The 6,249-nt window shown below is 38.4% G+C and overlaps 1 long non-coding RNA gene across 1 annotated transcript; it reads right to left on the bottom strand.

Moving 5' to 3' along the window:
• Positions 1 to 2,181: 2,181 nt before the first annotated feature.
• Positions 2,182 to 5,875, bottom strand: LOC113128986 (uncharacterized). Its single transcript, XR_003295564.2, has 3 exons — positions 5,626 to 5,875; positions 3,757 to 3,953; positions 2,182 to 3,439 (listed from the first exon to the last, which is right to left on the bottom strand). It is a non-coding gene; the product is annotated as an uncharacterized LOC113128986 (long non-coding RNA).
• Positions 5,876 to 6,249: the final 374 nt, after the last annotated feature.

The raw sequence follows: 6,249 nt of genomic DNA, 5'->3' as shown, positions 1-6,249 counted from the left end.
ATTTTTATTATCCTCTTATTCTCAGCCACAGATACTTGGAAAGACTTCCATCGCCTCCTGTCCCCTGACCTCTGCTGTCTATCCCTTGGTGTGAGCTCAATTACTGTCTAGTGAACCAGCTAGGAAACCAACTTTTGATACCTTCACTCTCTTTTCTTCTCTTTAGCCACATGGTGCAAATTAAGGGAGCCTTTCCGTTTTTTTAAATGTCTGCTGGTTTGAATCAGTCGGAAACACAGAGCAGGTTGCGGGAGTGTCAGTGGAGTTAGTCCAGATGAAGCCTGAGTAGCTTTCTGATCACCTGTGTTAATATTTCAATGAAACACCCTCTCAGATCTTTTTGCCGTTTAATTTGAGAGAACAGGATGGAAATAAAAAACACCTTTTTTGTGACTTCCCACACTCTTGTCTGTTTCTTACAAGCTGTGGTTAGGACAGGGCATTAAAGCTCAGCCCATGCAGTCCAATTTATAGCCATTTATGTCATGCATTTGCTATTACATTATTCTTAAAAATAATGTAAATAAAAGAATGGCTAAAGACAGACAAGAACTTACCCTCTTACTGCCTAAATTTATTTACAATTATATAGAAAAATAAACTGCTTATTATTTATTTATTTAAATTATATAAATGATTTTAGGCTCCAGCACATCACTGTATTTACTCTCTACAAAAAACAACGTAAAAACAAACAATTAGAGTTTATATATGGGCAACTGTTGCCAGGCAACCAGCATAAAATGCAGGAAGTTATGATATAACTCAACCTAAAATTTTATTAACAAATTAGTTTTTTGTGACAGATCCAGAATAGCTGCTTCCCCTTACTTCCAGCTTTTGTGCTTAGCTCAGCTGAGTCCCTTCTGATTGTAGCTTTATATTGAATAAACAGAAAGAAGAGTGGATTTCTCATCTTTCTCAACTCTAAGTACAAAAAAGACTAGATGCAGAAGTTCTCAAGTGAGACTGTTACCTCCATTGTCGAAGTGTCCCTGTTTCAATTAAGAGTACCACCCTTAGGCCACACTTGTCCAGTGTTAGAAGTGTGTTTGAGGAGTTTGAGTTCAGAGAGGGTGACAGTTGCTTCACACTCTTTACCTTGTTAACTGCCTCATTGCTGTCTGCTTAGCCCCATATTTAAACTTGTAAAATTATTGAAAAAAAGACTCATCTCTTTCCCCAATTTCCCATCTGCAACCTTCAACTCCCCAGAGCCATTCCTGTCTACCTGCTGGTATGTTCTGGGCTTTGGTGCCCACCAGACTCCTCATCAAAGCTACTTTCAGAGTAAAGGTATGTGGGCCCTTTGTCAAAATTATAGTCTTTCACCCTCAATTAAATCACTCCACCACATCTGTTCTGTTTCTGCTTTTTAACTAATGTTTTTAACTGTGCTTAGAAGTCAAATCAGTTTTGCATAAGATCATTTTTAGTCACTATCATGCATGATAATTTTATTATTACTGGAACTGTTTGGAGTCAGAACAAAAGAGAGACAGAGTATCGTGACTATGTTTTTATAAAGTTTTCCCCCTATCCAAAAAAAAAAAAAAAAAACCAGCAGCATGTTTTCAGAACATCAGAGTGTTTGCAGGCTTGCTTCAGTTTTTGATTTATTGTTCTTTCTCTATCAGCACTGTAATGGGAAATATTGTTTTTCTAAATTCTAACGTGTAGTATAAGGCAGTAGAATAATAGCTGCCTTCACTTTATAATGAACAAAAGTGTGAAATAGTTTTTCTGAAAATATGTTAATGTACAAAAAATAACAAAGTAAGTTCCATTATCTAAACCAACTTGGCAAATGAATCAATTAGCAATGGAGACATAATTTATAGTTTTAAAAACGAACATAGTTCAAATACACTGTCAAAGAATTACCTTTTACATTACAAAGTAGTGCTCCCATCTCTTCTCTTTCCTGGTTGAGGCAGATTGTTTTGTTACACAGGGTCGCCAGTCAGATGATGCTTCCAGCTAATAGTTCCAACTGACTCCATATGCCAATTATAAACTCCCTACCTCTTAACCATTTATGTTTCCACTAAGACACAGACAATATTCAGAGGAGAGATGTCAACTCTTTCATGGTAGAAAAAGTTCAAATGAATTTGTGCTACTTTTCCATGGTGTAATATCCATGTATATACCATTCAGACAAATTATATAGCAACATTATGCTGAGTGAAATCTGTTTTATTTTAGAAAGCAAAGTAATACAAACAGTTTTAAATATACAAACTCAGTTGTGTCCAGTAAACATTTGGAAAAAAACACACTGCAGATATGAACATATTATCATTTAATACAAAGCTTTCTGCTTTGTATTGTACAGTATGTACTTTAAATAAAGTTTTGCATAATTTTAATTCTTTGAGTCCATTTGAAATATGTTTAACTTGAGCCATGCTTTTAAACTGAAATATTGCTTAAACACTGTATGTGTTGTGAAAGTATTTGGATAGTACCATTAGCTAATTATTGTGTGGTGGTCTGTTTATGCAAAACTAAATAAGACTAATATAGTCATGACACTTGTTCTCTCAGTTTTTTTCGGTTGGATTGGTGTCTAAGAAATATACACAGAAACAAACACACTAACAAAAAAACAAAAAGAGAAAGAAAGAGAAAGTGAGATAATACAACAACCCTGAAGATGTTTTAGTTGTTCTCTGTTGAAATTCCTCATAATTCAAGTCATACACTCATTCTATGTACTGTATAACTCCCCAAAAGTCAGTGCAGCCTCTGAGGTCAACAACAAAGCTTGGGCCTCATGTGAACGTCAGATGTGGCAGCAGATTGCTTTGTGGTGTCTTGGATACAAATATTTGGGCTCTGAACTCAGTGTCAGAGCAGACACAAGCATAATGTATTTCTTTGTTAAATGCCTTAACATGCAATGTCTTGCTGTTTTACTGTGCATCTTTTGCATCTGTTGAAAACTACACTCATTTGCATGTAAGTAAATTATCACATTTCATTGTGACAAGAACATGAACTTCTAAAACTCGTTCACTCATAATTACAAATGTCAACTTAATGGTGGCACTAGTGTCAGTATTGCAAGTGTCAGCAGGATTTATCCTCTGTGAAACAAGAGTATTCAAAATATCATCTTAATCTATTGTAGAGATATTTCATTCTGTCTGGACCAGTGCAGACAACTGACCAATGGAGTGATATTGCCATCCCTATATGGCTAAAAAGACCCTTTATTTTGATAGTTGCAGCTTTGTGTGATTTCTATCACAACACTGCCACATACATCTTGGTCTTTATCTTCTTCCTCAGGTTAATTGGATATGGTATGGCTGTGGTTGTCATCGTAGATGGGTCACTGAAGAGGCCTACTAGGCACAGGCTCTCGGGCCCAAGGGGTCAGGGGCCCCAGTGAAGAATTGTGAAGAGACTGTTAACCTCTTCATTGGAAAGTCTACAAACAACAACAAAATGCAGAGAAAATGGATGCAACAGATATAGGGAGATACAAAACAGCTAAAAACAGACATTTAGTGACTACAAAGAGAATGAAAATGCTGCTGAAAGACAAGCAAAACATGAAAAACCTTACAAAATAGAATCAAAAGCTGTGACTATGGGTGCAAAATGACTATGGAGAGATGCATAACTAGTCAAAATGGTAACAAAATGGCTAAAAAAAGACACAAACCTACAACCACAAGAATACACAAACTGATAACAGATCTTGTGGTTACTCTTACAAACGTAGGAGATATAGGGGCCTTTTACATGTCTGTGCCCAGGGGCCCAATCTTTCATGATCCATCCATGGTTGTCATAGTCTGAGCGAAGTGTTGACTTGAGTTGTGTTGAGCCATGCTGCGTGAGTGTGCCCTGAGCTGAGAACACCACTCTGTAAGCCAGACCCAAGGAGGATGTTCTCAAGTGGAGGAACCTAATCTCTCCCAGCAGGGATCCAAGCGGCTCTGTAAGTGTATGAATAGAGATAATATCTCTATAATGAGGCCTGTTTTGTACCATGAAAGTCTTCAAAAGGGTCTGAAACCCAACCTCCCTCGTAGCATTGACAATCCCTCAATAATAGCTCCCTATTATTAATTGTTTTGCCTGCCTCCTAAATCCATGTCCCTCTCTGTCTCTCTTTTGCTATTGTAGCTGTGTTTTAGCCACTCACCCTTGACCTGGTGCTTTTAAGTGTACTGATATTCGTCCAATTTGCAATTCCATGCTGGATTTGTATTTGTTTTCCTTGTTTAAGATAAAACTGTGTCCAGATACATTTCCAGGCACAATCTACATTCTCCTAACTGTAGATGCTAAGGTGCAAAGAGTTAGAGCGCTCACATAAGGAAATTATTCGATACATATTATTCATAGGCAGTAAATTCTTATAAGTTCAGTGATTATGTAATTTATTCTTTCAGCACGTCCAACACTGCCTGTGTTGTTGGTTTAGACCCAACACAGGTGTGCATGATATTTTTGAGCTGTCCACTGTGGTTGGCTGACAAAAATCCAGACATAGTTAAAGGAATTGACCAGACCATCACAACTCAGCCCTACTGAGGAAATGGCCTTTTGCATATTCCGCTTCGTGACCATTGTCTATTGTCAGCAGCTTTATGGTAAATGGGTCGTCTATCTGATGCTGTGAAGAGTTTTGAGATGGGGCCTCTCAGTTCTTCACAGGACACTGCGCAGATAGCCAACTGATTGATAGTGTTTGATGAAAAGATGTGACTTGTCAGAAGAGATTAAATGTCTGTATCCTGTTATCTGATCTATCTGAAGCATAGAGGACAGAGGACTTGGACAGAAGAGGATGCTGGTAATGAGGACAGAAAGAAAACACAAACTCTGCATTTCTGCGATGGAAGAGTTCTATTACTGCCTGAAGTAAAGAAACTTTTGAGGGTGACACATCAATATTAAAGGTCTGATGTATACATGATTGTCTTAAATTCTGCTATTAAAATGCACTTACAGATAGTAGCATGACTCACATTACTTTTTAACTCATTCACTAATTGAATCCATCTTAAAATGCATGTTCAGGAAAATCCAGTAAGAGTAGTGTGAGTAACAGCCTGTGGGTTATTCTGATGTCTGTAATAATGGACAATAATGGTCATGTGATTTGATGAGTAATATTTTATAAGCAATGTTTGCATCAGTGCTTTGAAAGTTTACAGCAGAAAAGCAGCAAAGTGTGATTTTGTAAATAATAACATTTCCACTTTCTGCTCCATATGTGAATTCTTTGTCTCAGATGCCACATACTGTATGTGGAGGCTCATGGGAGGCTCCTTTAATGCAGTTTTTCCACACAGGACAGGTCACTAATTCCATGTAAGTGGTGCATACACACACACACACACACACGTAAGTGGCATCTACCAACACAAGCATCTCACAGAGAAGTATCCCGATCAGGTTTTACTGGCCAGGTGAAGCAGTTTCAAAACAGCCTTCTCTGCATCTGTTAAACAAATAGGGAGCCCCTACAAAGGTGTGCAAAAGAATCTACTTGATCAAAGTGTATGAGAATGGCAGCCTTGTCCTGGCCTGGCCATTATCAGGCTCCATGAATGCCTGTCTTCTCCTCTTTTGTCGGTCAGGGCATTGACAGTCACTCACCCGGCAATGACAGTCACACCAGCGCAAAGAGCCAGCCGCCGACAGGGGCCAACCACATCAAACGAGGCTGTCAAGGGGCCCTGCTCGTGAACCGTGGCAACAAACACCTCCTGATCCTCACCTACAGCTCAGCAGCAGACACCCACCGCTGTGCTCTGAGCCACTGCCTCCACTGAGAAAAGATGTACTGCCTGGACCTCACCCCCCCCCTCCGTCAAGTAGTGCTTGTATTAACCTTCAGCCTGCCGAGACACAAAGGGCTGCTAAAGTGTTTAAGAATGCTTTATGGATGCATGACAAGGAGAGGCTGACATTGCTAGGGGCAAAAATTACACAGGATGTGAATGAAATAAATTCAGTTTTACTTTCAATCTAAAGCTGAGTCACACTTGATTTAAACTTTATTATGTCTGAACTTCAAAACACTACTGGAAAAAGAAGACAATAATGTTCAGTAAGCTGTGACAAGTATTTTGGTCAAATCAGCAGGAGAGCAAGGTCCATGTGTGTACTACCAGTTTCAGATTACATGAATGGAAATAAATGTAACCTAATCCGCAGTGTTTTTATTTCTTACAAAAAAGGAAATTAAATACCAATACATAAATAAATAAATAAACGAGA

Source organism: Mastacembelus armatus, chromosome 4 (assembly GCF_900324485.2).
Source record: "Mastacembelus armatus chromosome 4, fMasArm1.2, whole genome shotgun sequence".
NCBI classification, from domain to species: domain Eukaryota; kingdom Metazoa; phylum Chordata; class Actinopteri; order Synbranchiformes; family Mastacembelidae; genus Mastacembelus; species Mastacembelus armatus.
This window is presented reverse-complemented; position numbering and strand designations above follow the sequence as displayed.